We start from the raw sequence: 18777 nt of genomic DNA on the forward strand, positions 1-18777 counted from the left end.
TGATTTCAAAGTTACGGGTACAACTTAAAAGAGGAAATATTTGGGCTCAAATGTGATGGGTAAGTTTTGGTTTTAATTTTATGCATATAACTTATAACCTGCAACGCCAATGACAATTCTAAGAGAACCATGAACACAGTGCACATCATGGAAGATTGAAAAGGTTGGCTCATAATAATTTCCAGACGAGTTATGTAGGCCAGTTTTTTACTTACTTGAATGTTATCTGCTAAGATAATGCTGGATTTTTCAGTCAGTGTTTTTTGATCGAATAGCATTTTCCAGACTATAAAATAAAGATTTGTTTCTTAAGTTATTAACTAAAAACATCATTGATAGCTTAAACGAAATGTATTGATAAAGGCATAGCCTGATTTTAAACAGATTTTTTTTCTTTGACTACGTATAATTACTTATACTCTTGGAGGCTGACTGCATGATGAGAACCCAGCTGGTATCAGGTGTCAGACAAGGAGATCTGTGCTCTTAAGGCTGATAGACTGGAGTTGCTGTAATCCTGGATCTGAGACTTGAGAGTTGTGTGAGTTTGAGCAAGTTACTGAACTTTTCTAAGCCTCAGTTTCCTCATCTGTAAAAGAAAAGAATAATGCCTCCCTTATAGGTTTGCTCTGACACTTAAATGAAACTAAATGAGATAATGCTTATATAGCAGTTAGCATTGAAGTACTCTTAAAATAAATGGCAATTAAGATGATGACAATAATCTTGACAATAATGGTAAAAAAAAAATCATATGCAAGGTCCTTCAGTTTTGAAACTGAAAAATCATATGCAAGGTCCTTAAGTTTTGAAACTGAGAAGGAAAGCTCTGGATTCTAAATTACTAAGAGGGTTAAGTAATAACCAATAGTTCTGTAAGAGAATACTAGTGCTCCATTGGGCTGGTGCATGCAGTGCGGTGGTCAGAGACAGAAGGAAACTAAGGAGGGAGGGGTCTTTCATATGGACCATGGGTCCATCTCAAATCTAAGGGGCTGAGAATGCACTAGGCAGTGGGGACCATTCTGGGCAGCCTTGATGGCCATGCAGACACAGAAAGGGGATCCCTAAAGCTAGGACGGGGGTCCTATATCAGGAACTGGAGGCCCAACAGGAATGGAGAGACAGGATGTCAGTGGAATGTATCCCCAGCATTCTGAGGCCTCCCCACATCTGCAGCAGCTTTTGCTCTATTCAGTTTCACAGGTGTTCAACATCTGCTACCCCAAATTTAAAAACAACAATGGGGGAGCACATCCTGACAGTCTAAAGCCATTACATCTGCATATAGCATAATGAGATGTTATGGAATCAACATCCCTTGAACCTGCACCAGTCTCCATCGGCAACAGAAGCAAATCAGTTCACATGCTTGGAGAACGGAGCAGTGGAAAGTGAAGTGCAAGTGGAAAATTAGGGAGGGCAAGTCTGTCCTAATGCACACTATTCCTTATCAGGGCATGTGTCGCATGTAAGGAAAGCTTCTTTAGGAAGGGAAAGGCCTCTCTTAGTTTCACACCCCTACCCCTCTGCATGTATTCTACCCTTTTACCTTTCTTCCCCCTCTGGAGTAAACATTAACTAGATTTATATCATTCAATACGTGTGTGTGTGTGTGTGTGTGTGTGTGTGATAATAGTCGATCTCATTTAGCTGTATTATACCATTTAGACCACATAGAGTTATCGAGTTCTATTGTGGGCCTAGCAGAGAAACAAATCATTAGGCAGATGAGCATTTCCAGGCAGCTTTTGCTTTTCAAAACTCCACAGTCAGGAGCTTTTACTGAAAATACATATGAGGACTCCAACTTCTTTCTGTCCCAGTCCAATAAAAAGAGATTTGCAAGAGTAAATTTTAGGTGACTCTGTGGCCAGCCCTGCAGAGTGTGACACCTACAACTTTTTGGCTGGGAGGGAGGGTGAGAAGAATGAAGACATCCAGGCAGGATGTATCTGAAGAAGATGGAGCAGCGTATAGGTCATGAACAGAAAAGCAGACTGGGAATGAGGAGAACTAGGTTCTATTACTAATTGGGTCACTCATTCAAATACTGAAGGAGTAATAAAGGTGCTGAGGCTCCTTTTACTGGGCAGCCATGAAGAGTCATCAAGCACTGCTTATAAATGATTTCTACTTCCCTGAGACTATGAATGCGTCAGGTGTCTTCAGCTGGAGAATGGACAGAGAATAGATTAAGATAAAGTGGGACAAAGATTAAAATAGAAAACCACACAGAGGGAACCACACTCTAGGAAAGACTGAGATGATGGCTGTTTTGTGGGTTTCTCACAAACTGTAGCCTCGATCTGGTTAGAGGGTTCATTATCTGTTGTTGTCCCAGAGGACATAGTCGGTAAGCTATGGACCACATAGTAGAATATAAATGACTCCAAAGCAATCACTTTGTTGGCGTATTCTCCATCTTGTTCCCCACAAAATTTGGGGTGGTTTACTTACATGAACAAACACCAATCATGTGTGGAAAGTCACTGGTCTTGAACTTGGCCAGCTCCGATTCGAGGGCTGGCTTTACCAATGACTCACTGTATGGTCAGGGAGCATGGCCTGAAGCTCACCAGGCCCGGAGACAGCGCATGTGGGAGTGATTTACCAATAAGAATTTGCTATACAAATGTCAGGGGTGATTATTAGTAGTAGGAATGCTTTTCATTTAATAGGTTAAATAAAATACACTAAACAAACACAACTGTGAATAAAAAGCATGAAGTTTGACCTACACTGACATGGCCCCTAAACCTTAACAGTAGAAAGTTTTTCTCAGAGTAAGCAAAGCCATGATCTGGTCCTAAAAACAGTACATTTGTTAAACTGAAAATTCTCTAAATTACTCCCTGGTAAGGGCTATTCTGCACAATCTGATGATTTGGGATTTCGCCAAATTAATGTCACTAGATATGCCTTATAATTAGGATAAAATATTTTAAAAATTTTCAAAATGAAGCTATTCATTAACTCATTGATTTTTTCTACAGATTGGGAGCCTGAATTTAAATGATACCCAAAAATATAACTAGGTGTGCTCAAAGAGAGAAGAACTGGCTGTGAGTCTTTAAATGGAATGCACTGGTTTAAAATGTTATTACTATTCAGATTCTCTGAGAACATTAAAACTGCCCATTAAATGAAAATCTAATAATTGGCCCTACTGAATTGTGACATTTTGTAACCTGTACAGAAATGCAGAAAATTGTGGAAGAATAGCTCTTTTGAGGCAGAATTTGATTTGGAATGTAATATTATTCTAAAATTGAAGGTTCTCATACACACACACACACACACGCAGACACACAGATACACACAGACACACATATACACATGAACAACAATGCAGACTGACTAAGAAAGCTGAGGAAGACTCTTCAGAGCTAAGGCAGATACCTCAAGACTCTCCTAGGTACGTTATGCTACTGACCTGGGAAAAAATTAGGCAAAGCATGAACTCAGAGTAAACCCCAAAGTGGAAGTGGCCTCTCTTTGGACGTTGCTTAAAAAATATAACCAAGTTAGGGGATTTCATGCTTTTATATAAACCACGTGCAATTTCTATAATTATTCTGCAGTAGTACTAAGTGAATAAAATTCAAAGATATTAACTGAGCCGGGGGTGGTGGCTCACACCTGTAATTCCAGCACTTTGGGAGGCCAACTTGGGCAGATCACTTGAGGTTAGGAGTTCGAGACCAGCGTGACCAACATGGCAAAACCTCATTTCTACTAAAATACAAAAGTTAGCTGGCGTGGTAGTGCACGCTTGTAATCCCAGCTACTTGGGAGGCTGAGGCAGGAGAATCACTTGAACCCAGGAGGCAGAAGTTGTAGTGAGCTGAGATCATGCCACTGCACTCCAGCCTGGGTGACAGAGTGAGACTCCAGCTCAAAANGCAGTAGTACTAAGTGAATAAAATTCAAAGATATTAACTGAGCCGGGGGTGGTGGCTCACACCTGTAATTCCAGCACTTTGGGAGGCCAACTTGGGCAGATCACTTGAGGTTAGGAGTTCGAGACCAGCGTGACCAACATGGCAAAACCTCATTTCTACTAAAATACAAAAGTTAGCTGGCGTGGTAGTGCACGCTTGTAATCCCAGCTACTTGGGAGGCTGAGGCAGGAGAATCACTTGAACCCAGGAGGCAGAAGTTGTAGTGAGCTGAGATCATGCCACTGCACTCCAGCCTGGGTGACAGAGTGAGACTCCAGCTCAAAAAAAAAAAAAAAAAAAAAAAAAGATATTAACTGGAGGACAACCAATGGATTGAAATCAGAGGTTGAAAAATCCTCATCGGCCAGTATTTACTAAGCACACTCCGTGTGAACACAACTGTGCTGAGTGCTTTCAGATTCAAACATGAGAGCTGTATTACTTGTTCTCCAGGAGCCAACCATATAGCTGGGGGAATGAGATAGGTAGAAACAGCTAAAACTTAAGGCATACCACATCTGTCCAACAAGAGCAGTACAATCAAAGCAACACAGAGCACTTTGGGAGGTCAAGGCAGGTGGATTGCTTGAGCTCAGGAGTTCGAGACCAGCCTGGGAAACATGGTGAAACCTTGTCTCTACTAAAATACAAAAAATAAGCCAGGCATGGTGGTGCCTGCCTGTAGTCCCACCTACCTGGGAAGCTGAGGCACAAGAATTGCTTGAACCCAGGAGACAGAGGTTGCAGTGAGCCAAGATTGTGCCACTGTATTCCAGCCTGGGCAACAGAGCAAGACTGTCTCAAAAAACAAAAAACAAACAAACAAAAAAAGCAACATAGAGTCCTTCTTGTTGGAGAGATCTGAAAAATGTGACCTCTCCTTTTTTTGAGGCTGTAGCATGAAGACATGGAACTGAAAGATGGGCAGGATTTTGATGGGGAGGAGAAGGGAAATGTCCAGGCAGGAGGAATGGCATGAGCAAGATAAGAGCAAGAGGCAAGTCTGGTAGGCAGGGAGCAGCCCTGGCTGGCTGGTAGGTGCAGGTCAAGCGAGGGGAGGGTGGCTGGGAAGGGAGGTAGAAGCTGTACTGCAGAGAAGGCTGAGGGCCAGCAGAGGCCTGGGCCTGCCCATAGCACCAGCGGGGCAGTTCTGTCTGAAGACAGACACTCTTAGGGAACTAGGGGTCAAACATCTTCATCGTATACACTTTATCTATGAAAATATAGGGCTTCAACTTACTGTCCCTTTTCTGAGGCGTTTGTCAGCAAAGCAACCAGACACTCTTCAAGAAGGGACACAAAAAAGGAGCCAATTCCTGGGGAGAAATGGTGACTAAAATGAAATGAAGGCAGAGACTAATCAGGGATTTAAGGAGGAGGATGGTGAGTGACATGAAAGAGAATATATACCAGAGGAAGGGGGTCTAATCAGGAACAGGATGGAGGTGAGGAAGGGGACATATGCTCCTCCCGGGACAATCCTTAAGAAAACCGACAACAGACACTGGAGGGCCAGCAAGCCCATAGATTCAGAAACTACTGGCAACTGCGGGACGGAATAAACATGCCAGCTACGGGTTTCCACCCAGAAACCAAGTACTGCTCTTTGCGCTCTTAGGAGACAGACGGTGTAACTATGAAACATCTTTTTAGGAGACTATTTACGGTTAAGAAGAAATGTTCACGGCAAACGGCGAAGTGGGCAAGGCTACACAAAATGGATGCTTGTACAACATAACTCCATGTTTATAGAAATACAAGCAGCAATTATTGGTGTATTTGACCATCATGAGTGAGACTGTTCAGCGGTGAAATATTTGAAATATTCCATGCCATCCAAAATTTCTTCATTTCTTACTTAGAATAGCTGGTGACTCGCTTCTGTCAAAGATACTGCTTAATGCTAATTAGTATGCAGAATACATTCCTTTACAAATATCTCTAATAAGTAGAATAACTAAAAGAATCTTGTCAAAGATGTAGTTGGCACAGTAAAAAACATTAGAGATGAATGTTTTCCTTTTTACCACTTTTAGGAAACAGTCTTCTAGGTAAGAAATACATGGGACCTTACTTGAAAAAACTGAAGTATTAACACAAATATTCCCAAGCTTATATTAGCTCTTATAATCAATGTAACTTGTTTACACAGACCTGTAACCCCATTTATATAAATATGCCCATGTATAAACAATGCATACTGTGCATTAGTGCCTGGTGGAGGCCAAGTCTTTCTCAAAACGCAAACATTTCAGAATTATTTTGTATTTCAACAAACCTATAGTAATATACATGCTGTACACACATACCACACAATTACTCTCTTTTGCATGTGAAATTACATACTTTATATACCTGGCTAGCACAGCGGAAGGACAGGCCCACTGGTATCAGTGAGAAGCAATGAGTCCTCGTGTTTAACATCTTCAACGTTATCAGGATAGAACTGTCTAACAGAAATGAAAGAAAAACCTGCTTTCTTTGGCGGTAAAGAATGTTATCAACCTTTTACCTAAATAAACTTCACCAGGAACAGGGGTGAAAACATTGGCTAGATGTTTAATGAAGTGCAACCAGGACTGCAGCTGCTAATTTTGTTTGATGTTTTACAGCTGAGGGTAGCAAAAAAAAACTCAAAGGCAATTACATGAACCAAACAGACTTTTACAGCTCATAGTCAATCTCAAATAAATAATTCTGGCAGATTCTAATATTCTTTATGTTAAAATACATCATCTTCCAATTTAGGACAATAACTTTAAAATTTTTATTCAAAGTAACAGCAAATCACAGACAGGTTTTGAAAACTTAAATGCCAATAAAACATTCAATTATTTGTATGTAAAATATACATAAAAGGGGAGAGAATATATACAAAGTTGTTAACAATAGTTCAATAGCTGGGCAAGGTGACTCAAGCCTGTAATCCCAGCACTTTGGGACGCTGAGGCAGGGAGATCACGAGGTCGGGAGTTCTAGACCAGCCTGACCAACATGGTGAAACTCTGTCTCTACTAAAAATACAAAAATTAGCCAGGCATGGGGGCACATGCCTGTAATCCCAGCTACTCAGGAGGCTGAGGCAGGAGAGAATTGCTTGAACTTGGGAGGTGGAGGTTGCAGTTAGCCAGGATCGCATCATTGCACTCCAGCCTGGGTGACAAAGTGAGACTTCATTTAAAAAAAAAAAAAAAGTTAGCCTGGCATGGTGGCACATGCCTGTAGTCCCAGCTACCTGGGAGGCTAAGATGGGAGGATCACCTGATCCCGGGAAGGTTGAGGCTGCAATAAGCCATGATCATGCCACTGTACTCTAGCACTCCGGCCTAGATGACAAAATGAGTTCGTGTTTCAAAAAAACAAAGACAACCCCCCCCCAAAAAAACCCCCAATGGTTCAATAGAGGATGAGGCTTAAAGGGAGTTATAGTTTGTTCTTTACTCCTTTCTGAATTTTCAAAATATTCAATAATAAATATGAAAGTAATAGTTTTTAAACGTTTAGGTTTTATTGTTTAAAATTATAAGGAGTTCAACAAACTCATCACATTTTTTTGTGTTAAAAAACAAAAATAAAATACTCTGAAGGTGATTTAAGCTAGTGGGAGCAACATGATAAACATGTTGAGTGTACGAAAAAAAGCTTCTGTGGCTTTAAAGAACTGTTGGGCTGTTGGTCTGTTTCTGGGGTGACAAAGCAGGTCTGTGTTTTGATGTTGCATGACAGGGAGGGGTGAGGTCAGGGCATCCTGAAAACACATGAAAGACGAAGAAGTAGCGGACTGGTAGCAAAAGTACAGGTTTCTCGAGTACATGTAAGTCGAAAGCAGTTACGGTTGAGAGTGGGAAAGGCCACATGTGCTATGGAGGGAGATGCTCTAGAGACCGTAAGAGAAAAGGTCCCAATTACAATCCTTTCACGAGGACCCATATGCACGCAGGTAATAGCTTTGTCTCTTTCCTACTTAATTTAGAGATTATATCCCTTTAATCTAGTCTGTATGGCAAAATATTGAGAGTACAGAGACCGAAGTAGGTAAGACTAAGAGCTCTCTACCATCTGAAACAGGCATTAATGGCATAGGCACAACAGTTATTTAATTAGCACACATTGATTAACTTAACCCCATGTAACCACTGTCTTCTGCTACTGCTAATTTTGTTTTTGAAGTCAAATGAAATAAAGTAGCTGAAGAGTAATTAAACGTGTCCACTCCCTTTATCCCTATGGCTATGATGACTGGGCTGCCCTCCACTGCTGAGGGTTTCTGAGAAGATGCTGGAAAGGCTTTGAAATAACTAAAAGACATGTTCTCAGGAGGTGGCAACTTCACATTAAAAACCCTAATATGAATGGGGCTGTTAGCAGAACTTTCTCTGAGGATGTGGGAGAGGCACATGATTTGTAGTCATTTTCAAATATTGGCTATGAACGTGATAATGTTCTATTAAAAGGTTTGCTATGGAAAGGAATCCTAGGTTACATTTGTGACAGTCCATCTAACACAAAAGATAGAAGATTGATGAATGTAAACTGTAGATTAGCAGTGGTTTTCAAACTTAAAACAACAAAAACAACGACAAAAGAATTTTTTTTTTTAAATGACAATTATAAACACGCCCAACAGATGGCCAAATTAACATGGAACTAGCTTCTCTAAATGAAGTCTTGTTTGTTTCGCCTTTTTTTCCTCCTTGGTAACCTTTAGGTGGGTGGGCAAACGTTAAGTTTCCTTGAAATACAATTTGAGAATCCCTCCTTTATGCATCTCTGGGAGTACTGTGAATTGACTCAGTCCACACAGATCCTGATTCTCTTTAGCAGCTTTCTTTGACAGCAAGGCTAGAAAGCTAAGAAGGACATTTCCAAAAGTCTCTTGCTACCAGGTTCTGGATATGGCCAAGATTCTGGAGGAGCCTGGGCAAAACTTGGAAAGTGGATATGAGCAGTGTGAGGCGGCCACAAGGAAAGAGATGGGTGCACTTCCCACAAATGTGTGTTTGTGCGGGGAATGCGTAGAGGGAGAAGAGAGGCTTGCCTTTGGTTCTTCTGGGACAGCTCTGGCAGTCATAATGGAGTCAGTATAGAAGCTAGTATTACGGATGCCATGTGGAATAACAGTGAGGCAGTGAGACCTCCCAGAACAGTCCGACTGCCTCTTCTGTTGCTGAAATTCATGGCTGTGTAGCATCTACAAGAGCTTCACTGGCCTTCCCAAAGAGTCTGTAAGCTATTCTAGTGAATCTTTTTCTGCTTAAGTTAGCTACTGATTCTATCCCTCTGAATCTAAGAACCCTGACCAATTCAAATTCTAAAATAGAGGGGCTGGGTGCAGTGGCTTATGACTGTAATCAGGTACTTTGGGAGGCTGAAGCAGGAGGATTACTTGAGGCCAGGAGTTCAGACAAGTCTGAGCAACATGGCAAAATCCTGTTTCCAAAAAAACAAAACAAAACAAACAAACAAATAAACAAAAACTTAAAAACTTAGCCAGGCATGGTGGCACGTGCCTGTAGTCCTATAGTCCTACCTACTTAGGAGGCTGAGGCAGGAGGATTGTTTGAGCCCAGGAATTGAAGGTTGCAGTGAGCTATGATTGTGCCACTGCACTCCAGGCTGGGTTGACAAAGCAAGACCCTGCCTCTGAAAAATAAATAAATTAAAAATAAAATAACATAGACCCTAATTATCTCATTACCTCATAAGAGGTATCCATAACACCATCATCTTTGTATCCCTACTGGACCTAGTGTAATTTTTACCATGTAGATTGAATGTTAGTTAAATCACACTACTATAGTCACAGCATTATGCTGATCAAATTTTAACATCATTCAACTACGAATTAGAGAGTGGGACAAGATCTAAATAATATACACAACAAACACCTCCATAAACAAGTGGTTGAACCACTGTAATTTCTAGCCATGTTCACTTATCTGGGTAAAGCAAGACATTAAAAACAGTCTCAATTTCTCATCATTTGCAGAAGACAAAAACAAGTCAAAAGCTATCTAAAATTATTATTATGATTAACAATGAGTCTGAACTTGACAACTGTAGAATGACACACTAAAATGCCTATGTCTTGGCGAAAAGTAACAAGCAAAAGAAAAGAAAACAGGCCCTTTATTTTAAAAATAACATATTGTCCCTGTGGGGTCATATATATATAATTGTTATCTAAGAATCTGATTACTCACAGCACCACCAGTTTTCCTCAGTTAGAAAAGACTATTTGAAAGGGCTTCTCTTTCTCCCATTTTGTATACAACCTTTTATTTCATTTTCTGTAAGTGGTTAGACAAAGGGTCAGATGATGACTTTAAATATTTAAACTGGTCAATGACAGTCAAGTAGCCAGGAATTTCTCTAGTTTATTGTTAATATGAATTGCCTTAGAGGTAACCTCAAGTACATGGCACAGCTTCCTAATGAGTGATTAGTTATGAAACGATGAAGTAATTCTGAATTTTAAATAAGACCGAAGAAAAGACTGGGATATAACAAATTAAAAGTACCATAATTATGCAATATCATGAGATGTATTAGACAGTCACACTATGCATATATCAAAAAATACATTAATAAATCTAACATATTAATAAAAAGTTAAGCTTGGCCCTTCAAGACCTCAACACTAATTGGAAAGGATTTTGACAGAACATCTTGAATAACTTTCATTATTAGTTTTGGCAAGCTATTTTTTAGCTACCTAAATAATGATTATTTCTACACTCCACAGTGCACCTATCAAAATCTAAGATCTGAAAAATAGCATTAGTGAGGATGAGTGAAGTAGCAAATGTTCAAATGTTACAACCTGAATATAAATTTATTGGTGTGATGTAAATAATATATATGTGATGTTTCATCTTCCTATATTTTGCTTATATATTGTCTACTTAAAACATACATTTACAGTCATATACTGTACATTAATTATACATAATGCATCATATTCCAAATTTTAGCAATTTTTTTTTTTTTTGAGACAGAGTTTCGCTCCTGTTGCCCAGGCTAGAGTGCAATGGCACGACCTTGGTTCACTGCAACCTCCACCTCCTGGTTCAAGTGATTCTCCTGTCTCAGCCTCCTAAGTATCTGGGATTACAAGCATGTGCCACCATGCCTGGCTAATTTTGTGTTTTTAGTAGAGATGAGGTTTCTTCATATCGGTCAGGCTGGTCTCGAACTCCCAACCTCAGGTGATCCGCCCGCTTTGGCCTCCCAAAGTACTGGTGTTACAGGCACGAGCCACCGCGCCTGGCCCAGAAATATTTTTAAGATCGTGCATTCTGAACAGTTTAAAAACTCTTCCCAAAGAGTAATGATTTAAATGGATTCCATTTATAAAGAAAACACTTATCAACACATGTCAGGGGCAAATCAATCTCACAATGAAAAAAAAAATACATCTAGTAGTAGACATTATTGGTGAAAAGTATAAAAAGTACAATTTTGCCTTTAACAGCTTATTATTGTAACCAAGGCAGATTTATCCACCTTTTCTTTGTTGTTGGAATTAAAGTCATTCATTGAAAAACATCAGATCACTACTGAGTTTAAAATAAGAATGGTCGAGCCAAAAAGGAGGCCTGATTAGTTAATACCAGAGAGTACCCAGGTACCTACTAAAGTAATATAATTTATTAAGGTTAAAAAACAGGGCATAGCCAGGCATGGTAGGTCACACCTATAATCCCAGCACTTTGGGAGGTCGAGGTGGGTGGATCCATTGAGCCTAGGAGTTCAAGACCAGTCTGGCCAACATGGTGAAATCCCATCTCTACCAAAAATACAAAAATTAGCCAGATGTGGTGGCATGTGCCTGTAATCCCAGCTACTTCAGAGGCTGAGGCATGAGAATCTCTTGAACCCATAGGCAGAGGTTGCAGTGAGCCGAGATCGTGCCACTGCACTCCAGCCTGGGTGACAGAGCAAGACTCTGGCTCAAAAAAATAAAAAATAAATTAGCTGGGCGTGGTGGCACACACCTGTAATCCCAGCTACTTGGGAGGCTGAGGCACAAGAATTGCTTGAACTTGGGAGGTGGAGGTTTCAGTGAGCCGAGATTGTGCCACTGCACTACAGTCTGGGCAACAGAGCAAGATTGTGTCTGAAAACAAACAGATGAACAAACAAAAAAAATCAGGGCACCATGTGACATAGCAATGCTTTAAACTAATCCTGGTTTTAACACTGGATTTGGTGCTATTAAGATTCTCCCCTTGAAGTGAAATGTCTGCTATCTGTATCTATTTCATAGATGGCTAGAGGTGCCATGTTTGTTGAAGGGTATCATTTTATGAATACTCAAGCTTTAACTTTCACCAAAATGGAAGGCTTGCTCAATAAATAAGGAACTTGCCCCAGGTCACGAAGTTAGATAGTATTAGAAAAGGAGGAAGATAATGTAGCCCAGGTTGGACTGCTACACCCCACGGCCCTACCCAAAGTCCACCTACACAAGGAGGCCTTTGCTTCCTGCTTCTTTCATTTAGGGCCTTGACTCATGGACTTTGTATGTTCCTTTTTCCTTTCTCACTGAAATGAAAACTCTCACACAGTATACCCATGATCAAGCTGCAAGAGTAGAAATCAAGTTTATGAATGACGCCCTTCACTTACTGGCCCTTTCTCTCATACAGTGATATTTGTAACTCACTAGATGTAGGATTTCTAAAGCTGAGTGATTTGTAATGTAATACTTCTAGAATCTCCAGAGTAATTTCAGCATTAGTTACTAATAAAAGTTGGCTCTCTGCATTTCTTAACCTTGGGAACATGAACCTTTAAGACTCAGAGATCAAATACCAACATTCCCTGAGGACTGCTGTGCACATCTGCATTTCTGAATGTAGGACTTTTTTTTGTTCCTAATCAAGTATAATCTCACTTCATAACTTCAGATTTTGGCTCAGTGCTACCTAGATTTCCAGGCAAATGAAGAAATGAAGGCTGAGGATTTTGTGCTTAGAGGTTTGGAAATTTGGCAAATACTACTTTAAAATGCAATCATTTGATCTTGAGCCTCAACATAGTGAAATACAGTGAAAATACAAAGCAACCAACATAAGGCTTTATACATTCCAAATCTGCACCTGTGTTTGGATGTTGCCAGATATTTGTACGAGCAATTCTGTTTTCAGGACAATACAGAATGAAGAGTCCCCCCAAATTTCCCTCTGGGATCTTCCAGCCATTCGAAGTAATCACTAATTCCTGCTTACATCCACAAGTCAGGCATCCAAGTGTTGCTATTCCTGGCTGATCTTGTTCTGTGTTTAAATGGTTTAGTTGTTGGTTTCTGCATCTGGGTCCAAACCAATTTAACAGGGAAAGTTAGTTCAAGGATTTCAGTCACCTTTAAATTATCTTTAAAGCCAGCTACAAAAATAGCTGGAGTTATTAATATACAATTATGAAAAACGCCGTTCAGACTCACCAAACTCAAGGGTATCATTTATTATATAGTTTGCTCAATAATGACCCTTTAGGGTCCAGTCAATGAGATACAATTTATTTTCAAATAATTTAATTTAGCATCCATTAACACTCTTTGCAACCTAAAACCCACAGAAGAGAAATGATTCTTCTCTTCTGATAATCATGAGCACAAGTTACCTATAAAATCAAATTTCCTTGAAGATTTAGCCAGGGTAGCACAATTTATGGCCTTGCATTTAACCAAAGTCGTGGAACAGACTAAACTTGGACTTAATTTACAAACGCTTTCATATAATATCTGTAACTTTAACTTCTTGTTATATTTATCCACTTCATAATGTTAAACATTTTTAAAAACTCAATCACAAAGTACCATAACCGGGAATGATTAGGGGAAGAATATACTTCATCCAAACTTGATTTATACAATAGCTATGGTTTGTCTATGAACTCATTTATTATTGTTGGTTGGAAGTCAATATAAGTAATGGCTAAAGGTATGGGTTTATTCAGAATCAGGCTTGCATTTAAATTCTAGCTCTGATACTTATTAGTTCTTTGATGCAGAGTATGTTTCTTATGCATTTTAGGTCTTAGTTTCCTCACCTGTCAAATGGGTTGTTGTGAAGATCAAGAACGATGATTCATTATAAAGTGCCTAGTAGAGGACTAGCTCATAGTTAGTGCTCAATAGACTGGAATTATTTTTTGTTTGTAAGTGTCTTTCCTTTTCAATAAGCTCTTTGATGGGAAGGGCTATTTCTGGACTTTCTTGTCCATCTTACAGTACTTACCCTTGTGACATAGCAAGAAAAACACTGATTAGGTATCAAGGGACCAGTAACATCCAATCTCACTATCTACTAGCTATGTAATCTTTGGCAGAGTTCTTAAGATATCTGGGTCTTAGCATGTCTATCTGTAAGATGGGGATAATGTTTTACCTCCCAGTGTTTTGTTTTGCTTTTTTTTTTGAGATAGTGTCTTGCTCTGTCACTCAGACTGGAGTGCAGTGGCACGATCTTGGCTCACTGCAACCTCCGCCTCCCAGGTTCAAGCAGTTCTCTGTCTCAGTCTCACGAGTAGCTGGGATTACAGGTGCCCGCCACCATAACCGGCTAATTTTTGCATTTTTAGTAGAGACAGGGTTTTACCATCTTGGCCAGGCTGGTCTTGAACTCCTGACCTCGTGATCCACCCGCCTTGGCCTCCCAAAGTGCTGGGATTATAGGTGTGAGCCACTGTGCCTGGCCTTTTTTTTTTTTTTTTTTTTTTTTTGAGACGGAGTTTTGCTCTGTTGCCCAGGCTGGAGTGCAATGGCATGATCTTGGCTCACTGCAAGCTCCGCCTCCTGGGTTCAAGCAATTCTGCTTCAGCCTCCCGAGTAGCTGGGATTACAGGCACATGCCACCACGCCCAGCTAATTTTGTATTTTTAGTAGAGATGGGGTTTCACCATGTTGACCAGGATGATCTCGATTTCCTGACCTCGTGATCCGCCCGCCTCGGCCTCCCAAAGTGCTGGGATTACAGGGGTGAGCCACCATGCCCGGCTCCTCCCAGTGTTTTGACAGGGATCCAAAAAGATGGCTAAAACACATTTTATAAACTACAAACCATGGTTTAAATTTAGGTTAATATCACCATTGAATTCTAACTTGAATTAAGAACTACTATTTTTCTCAGCTGTCCTCCATGTGAGGATACAATGAGCAGACTACCATCTAGAAACCAGGAAATGGGTCCTTACCACATGGCAGATCTGCCAGCACATTGATCTTGAATTTCCCAACCTCCAGAACTATGAGAAACAAATATCCCTTGTTTAAGCCACCCAGTCTGTGGAATTCCGTTACAGCAGCCTGAGCTAAGATACCACCAATGACAGGTCTAGGCAGAGCGAGGAGGAGGTAGTTAGCTTGCCTAAAGTGATGGCAACTGCCATCTATGCTGAACTTACCAAGTAAGATGAAAGAGAACATGAAATCATTTCAGCTCTTCATCTGGTCATGAGTTAAGACTTTAGAGGTTGGCAGTTTGGGAAAATATAAGTGAATTGGCCGGGGTGGAAAGCAATACTTTGCGACATGACACATCCATCTGCTGGAAAACTTGAACAAGCCACTACTCAGGGGTGTGGTAGCCATGGAGGACCACAGCTGTGGCCATCTTTGTGAGGGTTTTCTTCTCTGGTGGACTGAAGGAACACAAGTGTGGACATCATCTAGCAGAAGGAGCTGTGACTTTATTAGGCACCAATCTTAGATGTAATGCTACTCACCAATGAACCTCTGGAAAGCCAGACTCTAGACAATACTCTGCCTGTGTTTGACAATGAGTGCACAAAGGGTGTCAAAGCATGTGTTCCAGCATATGTGAACAAAGATCATAAAGATGTGTGAGACGGGTGTTAAAACATCAGTTCAAACACGTGTTTAACCATGTGTGAGCAGAAGGGTGTTAAGCCATGTGGTAAAGCAAGTGTTAGAGCATATTCGATTACAAGTGTTTCTCATTTGGGAGCTTAAATTATTTTCTCCCTAATCCAGTGTTGCTAAGCAATAGCTCTGTGTTGTCCTAACTTAACACAATAAATTATTAAACTTAAAAAAACTGAAGCTAGAATTCTTTTTTCCTGTCTTGGTTTCATCACTAAGGATTTACGTCTATAGTTTCCAAAAGACATAGTACTCTTCTGCCAGTGTAAGCAAAAACCGGGGTACACTCCATATGTAGGGAGGCAACAGTGAGAAACGAGGGCCAAACCATACTGAACACGCAGTGAGACAATATGCAGTGTTCGGAAGCTGCAGTGACATATTACTCAAATCTCAAGGTCTGAGAAGCCACATAGCCCACAGACTCAGGGTTCCTTTCCCATAGCTAGGATTCGGCTTTTTGTTTTCAGTTTTAAAATACACACATCACTGCACTAAGAACAGGGATTCCTACAGTTCTTATTGATAGTAACATATGATAGAGGCTGGCTTTAAGGTATATCTGACACTATTTGCTGAATATTTTAGCTTATGTTACGTTATGAATCTACACTGCTGCTGTAGGCTTCCATTCCAAAGCAAATAGATTTGCTTAGCTTAAAATATAAATACACAACCCTGGATGTCACTTAAAAAAGAAAAAAAGTAGACAAAACCCAGAATGTGCTATTAATGCTTTTTTTCAGGGTGAAGAAAAGAACACACACACACACACACACACACACACACACACACACACACACACACACGTAAATGCTAATACAGAGAAACAAAATTTCAGGCAGCTATTTTCTATTTTATTTTCTTGTTACGGAACAAAGCTATCAACAAAATAGACCAGTAAAGTTATTGAAGCCCATTAATTTCTCTGCTGATAATGGATATAATTACATATTATTTTTAAAAATACCAAGAACAAGGCTGGGTGCGGTGGTTCACTCCTGTAATCTCAGCACTTTGGGAGACTGAGGTGGACAGATCACCTGAGGTCGGGAGTTCGAGACCAGACTGACCAACATGGAGAAACCCTGTCTCTACTAAAAATACAAAATTAGCGGGGTGTGGTGGCACATGCCTGGAATCCCAGCTACTCAGGAGGCTGAGGCAGAAGAACTGCTTGAACCCAGGAGGCAGAGGTTGCGGTGAGCTGAGATAGTGCCATTGCACTGCCTGGACAACAAGAGCTAAACACTGTCTCGAAGAAAAAAAAAAAAAAGAAAATACCAAGAACAGAATGAGCCAGGTGTGGTGGCACGCACCTATACTCCCTAGTCTCAGCTACTTGGGAGGCTGAGGCAAGAGAATCACTTGAACCTGGGAGGCAGAGGTTGCAGTGTGCCTAGACGGCATCACTGCACTCCAGCCTGGGTGACAGAACAGGACTCTGTCTGGGAAAAAAAAAAAAAAAAAAAGAACAGAAGAAAAGCAAAAGACTGCAAGTTTGTGCTTCAATTCCACTTCTCACACAGTACTAATTAATATGGCTTTTCCTGCTTAATAGAATAATTTATGTTTAAGTACTAGTTGACTATACCTAGGAAAATATTTTGATTATTCTGAATAAAGAAAACTGATATATAATTAGAATAAAATATTGCCTTCCCAATCACCTTTTACTGCAGGATCATGGGATGCTTTATTGAATAAAAACTGGCAAGAGGAAAACACACAATTAAAGGTAGTGTCTTCTGCCAGCCACCTTTGTAACAGAGGTCATAGAATTTTTGAATACTTCTCTTTTCCTGTTCACTTGTGTCACTTAATGATTTCTTCATGCAACTCAGTATATACTCAAGGAAATACAATTCCTCAGCAGAAAAAGCACGGTTTCTGTCTGCTGTGACCTGACTCTTTGCTTAAACAAATTCCAGAGTGCACACTGACAAAGTGATGGTGATTATTTTTTCTTCTCGAAGACTCAGTCCAAATTAAGAAAACAGAGAAAACAGAATCTGACCAAGGAAATAATAGAGGAGAGTTGCTCATAGGTTTTCTTAGTTTATGTTTAATAGTTATATTTTGACCAAAACAAATAGCCCGATGAGAGAATTCATTTTAGCAATCCCATGTTTCTTCAATATTAAGACATTTTACTTTGTAACAGCGCAAAAATGGATATAGAATGTAGACAATCTATAGTCCATCAATACTGAACACATCCTGAAATCTGAAACAGTTTCACTTAGGTTGGTCTTGAAAGGCATGCAAACCAGCCTCAGGAATTAAGACTTATGCTACAAAAATTACAAAACATTTTGTAAATGTCACTGGTTAGGAGACAATCTATAAGGAAGACAGTGTGCTTTCTGAGTCCTCAGAACCAGCTAGAATTGTTAGGTTAATTTCACTGAAGGTCCCTAGTCAAACAAGCATGCAAACACATTCCACTTTATAGAAAATAGAATAAGATAAGTAGCTCTGATGGAGATACAGACCTTGAGATAAACTTCTGAATTTCCCTGGATGCGCTCATCTGCATATATATATATATATATAATCATTCTCCCTAATTACATTTTTCTGTAGAAGTGGCATACTTAGTAAACAAAATACATTGGAGGCATTGTAAAGGAAAGCTCTTTTTGTAAAAATATTCTCCCTAGCGCACTTTGTTACAATGTTCTCTAGAGTAATAAGGTGCTTAGCAAATCTTACACAACAACTTACATGTTTCATCAAACTTTTCAGAGGACGGGAAAAATGAGTAGAAAGGTAATTTTAACCTCCTCTGCTTTTTGTCTGAAGTAACCATCATGAACCTCAGTGGATGTGTCACGTGTGGAGTAAAAAGGCTCCTGAAGGTGTAAGTTTTCTTGATTTCGCAACACTGGGTGTGTCCACTCCAGGGCTGTTTGGGTGGGGGCAAGCTGAGGGCAGTACTCGTCC

General features: G+C 40.1%; 1 protein-coding gene across 7 annotated transcripts in view; it reads right to left on the reverse strand.

Annotated features, from left to right (window-relative positions):
* VTI1A (vesicle transport through interaction with t-SNAREs 1A) overlaps positions 1-18777 on the reverse strand; it is a 373026-nt gene that overhangs the window by 104845 nt on the left and 249404 nt on the right. The window contains exons 9-11 of one of the 7 annotated variants that reach the window (XR_001889281.1): positions 5185-5260; positions 414-589; positions 185-286 (exon numbers count right to left, since the gene is read on the reverse strand). The exons of 4 other annotated variants lie outside the window; for them this stretch is intronic. The gene's annotated coding sequence lies outside the window, so the exon portion shown is untranslated. Of the gene's footprint in view, positions 1-184; positions 590-5184; positions 5261-18777 lie in introns of those variants that run through there. 2 more of the 7 variants (XR_001889280.1, XR_001889282.1) reach the window with 2 other exon arrangements.

Source organism: Rhinopithecus bieti, unplaced genomic scaffold, assembly GCF_001698545.2.
Source record: "Rhinopithecus bieti isolate Rb0 unplaced genomic scaffold, ASM169854v2 scaffold_21201, whole genome shotgun sequence".
In the NCBI taxonomy this organism is placed as follows: Eukaryota; Metazoa; Chordata; class Mammalia; order Primates; family Cercopithecidae; genus Rhinopithecus; species Rhinopithecus bieti.